Here is a 3,664-nt window from a genome sequence, read left to right on the forward strand (position 1 = left end):
AAGCGTAGCTTGTTAGTATGATTAAGTTCAGTTTTATTGCAGCATATTTCCAAATGTTACTTAATGATAGTTATTTGACATTAAAGTCGCTAATTAGCTACGTGTACTCGTATATGTTTTGATAATGAAACTTAGTCTTGCCAATTTATATCTTACAGTTCAGATCAAAGTTTGGCTTTGCCATCAACTGCCTCAAGTTTTTCTTTAAACATGTTTGATTGGTAATCAAATAATTTGATTTATTACTTTGCCTCATAAAAGACAAGTTTGATTGAAAACGGTAAACATTTTCTGATTACGTGGATTAGGTTCACAAAATGGCTTCTGTTCTTATTTTAGAGGTTGCTCCAAGTTGTTATCTGGGTATTTGTTTCACACATTCAATAAAATTTTGTACAAGTTACCTCGGATTGTTTTGTTTAAACAGAAATTGTATTTGTTCTGTGAGTCGTTCTTTTCTGATACTAATAGCGATGACATAAATTTTCCAGGCTACACACTGTGGAAAGTTACGATCTGTACGTACTAAACTGAAAGATTTAAATTCCTGGTACCTATGTGTATCTGTGACTTTATAATATATATATATGATGTTGGTATTTTTTAGAATTGCAGTTATTTCGGGAAACCGCAATTTTGCTATGTTCGTCTCCTATGCAAACTTCAGAGTTTGGTGAAAATTGTTCAGAAGAATACTCAAGTCTGCTAAAGTGTCTCTAAATTTTGTTTAATAAGGAAACAGTCATCAAACAAGCATTTGCGTACCCCTTGTATATTTTCAAACTTCAGTACAACTGTTTTCTTGCAATTTTTGAAGATAGTGTTTCGCATTTTTAAAGAATGTATTAGTTTCAAGATAGGGCTAAGAGCATCTGATATTACAGTTCATTGTAAATCTTCTGAGAATTACCAGATAAATAAGTATAATTGAAGAGCTGATTTTTTAAACACAGATGTAGTTCAAGGTGAAGAAAAGCAGGCATATATTCCGCAGAATATATAAGGTGGATGGAAAGTAGTGTCAGGCAAATTGGCTAGAACATTTCTTGGGTTTCGGAATAGGAAGTAAAAGATCCAATTATCACCAAGGTGAGGACTCCTATTCGTATTGGGTGCAAATGAAAGGTGGAAGAGACCCCGGACGAAATTAGTGCACAGACAGAGTAAAACTTTTGGGTGCGGAGCAGAATGGCAGAAGAAATGTGGATTTTCTACTTACAAATACAGTAATTCAGTACGTCGAATCGGAGTGAAAGGGAAAGGAGGAACTGTAAAGGTAGGAGAACATAAAGTTCAGTGTGTATGTGTACGGTGGGACGAAGTAGATCTGGAACGTAATTCGTGGAACAACGTATTTTCGAGATATACAATATCGATCCGATTTGTAACTGAATTCTCATCTGTAGAGGACAGAATCTTTGCTTTAGTTGTTTTCAACAGAATAATAACTCACTTGGTAAATCATGTTTATCCTGAATCCTTAGGACTGGGAGAGAAACTATTGACATGATATATATATATATTGCTTGCGGCAGGTTACAGAGGAAGTACGGGAGAAGAAGAGTGAATTATTTATGGTCTTTGATGACTTAACAAAGGGTTTTGGTTTCGTCTGTCGTGATGTGGTCAAGAGATTGGGATTCCTAAAAAATGCCCAGTGTTATAACTGGGCATTTTGTTCCATGCAACACATACAAGCTTCTGTTAAATCAGATGGCACTTCGTCAGATCCTCTCGTGTAAAAGGTTTGACAAAGCAGTGGTGCATAATGGCTCTTGTGTTTAATGTACTGTTTACTTTTCTATGATGCCAGAGTATGCATTCAAGGACAATAATATTGGTGTTTTATTTGAATTTAAAACATCAGGTGGGCTCTTCAGTCACCGAAGATTTAAGATGGAGACCTTTACTAGGACGAAAATGCATTTAGGCTTCTTGTTTGCAAATGATTCGGCTCTAGTAGTTAATTCTTTCCTGGGAGCTCAAGAAATCGTAAGCTGGTTTTCCTTTGCGGCAAAAGCGTTTGGCCTAACGATACGTGTGAAAAACATAGAACCTATATACCAGCCAAGACCAACATTTATCCAAAGAAGAGGCATAACACTACCAGTCTTCAATACAGTTCACTAGCGAGTAAAGGTCTTGCAGACAACAAGCCTCTAAAGTATGTGAAATCCTTCTTATACTTAGGAAGTAAAATCAACTCTAGTGCTTCTTTAGATGGTGAACACAGATTGAGCACTTAGGTGGGCTAAGGCCTGGTCAAAAGAATGCAATTCCTTTTCAACGTTTCGTGTGTGAAGGATGCGGAATGGTTTGCAAAAACAAAACAACTCTATATCTTACAGAAGACACAAACCGTGAAATATAGAGTAAGACAGAATGCAAAATTCTTACGAGAGAGTCCATCATATAATGCATATGTGTGTGTGTGTGTGTGTGTGTGTGTGTGTGTGTGTACACACCGATATATATATGTATGTAGTTATGTAATGTATATGCAGAACATTTGGAATATTGTACACCACTGACAAACATATCTTGTATACGTTATCGTACTATATTTCAGGTACACGTGCTTAAAATATCAAATATCAAAACAAACGAGATCACGTTTCAATTAAGTACTCGACGCATCGTATGATGCAGAGTAACAAATTTATTCAGAAGCTTCAGCATCTCTACTTTTAGGGAGTCATTTCTATTTTATGAGATGTGTGTTCCGAAATACAAATTGTTTCTAAATACATAATGTTAGTTATTTTTTCCGGACTTAGGAGGAGGACAGGCAGTTTTGAACAAAAAACATTACTTGACATAAAACGAAAAAAATATCAACATCCTTCACCATCTCCAGTTTTTCCGCTTTAATATGCATTCACCTTTTAAGTCGTGATAATGATGTCCATAAAGATAAACCTAGATTATACAAGAAAAACTACAATAAATTCCTCCAGATCACAAATTTAATCAATAAAATAAAACAGCATCGAAAAATTGAAGCATATTGCTTTTTAATGTAACAAAAATTATGAAATAATTTATCTAAGATCCATAGCAGATTAGAACTGCCATACCGGCAAGGTTGAGCAAAGCGATGTAGAAGAAGCTGAAAAATAAAATTCAGTCATCAGTTGGACATGTCTGATACCATTCTTCAACAATTCATATACAAGCAAAAGTTCGAAATATTTTGTAATTATTTACATTTCTGTTATTTTACAGATTTAGGCAACATTGAACGTTAAGTGGGATCTATCAATAAAAGCAACGATCAAGGTGCTGCATTAGATGTTGTCACTCACAATTCTTTATATTCTTTATATGTTCCCATTCCTTAAAGAACTTCCCATTTCAAAAAGATCTACCTAAGGTAAACTCAAATGGATCCTACTCTTTGAACATAAAATACAATCTTAATTGTCTACTGATTTTGATAAGGATCTACGATGAGCTACACTTGCAAATAATCGAAACTCAAATGTAATTCAACCGTCTGGATGCAGGCATAAATGCATGTATATGAAGTTTTTCCCCCATCGCAATTACACTGACTGCTTACATCGATAAATGCCTTCAACCTTAACCCTCATACTGAAAACTGTCTTGTGAGTAATATGATATCTATCTATCTATCATTCTTTTTTTTTTCTCTCTCTCTCTC

At 34.8% G+C, this 3,664-nt stretch overlaps 1 long non-coding RNA gene across 2 annotated transcripts in view; it reads right to left on the reverse strand.

Annotated features, from left to right (window-relative positions):
* Positions 1 to 2,609: 2,609 nt before the first annotated feature.
* LOC106878364 (uncharacterized) overlaps positions 2,610 to 3,664 on the reverse strand; it is a 17,814-nt gene continuing 16,759 nt past the window's right edge. For both annotated transcript variants that reach the window (XR_001410498.2, XR_008265224.1), the window contains exon 4: positions 2,610 to 2,919. This is a non-coding gene — a long non-coding RNA (uncharacterized LOC106878364). The remainder of the gene's footprint in view (positions 2,920 to 3,664) is intronic.

This window comes from Octopus bimaculoides, chromosome 11 (assembly GCF_001194135.2).
Source record: "Octopus bimaculoides isolate UCB-OBI-ISO-001 chromosome 11, ASM119413v2, whole genome shotgun sequence".
Lineage (NCBI taxonomy): Eukaryota > Metazoa > Mollusca > Cephalopoda > Octopoda > Octopodidae > Octopus > Octopus bimaculoides.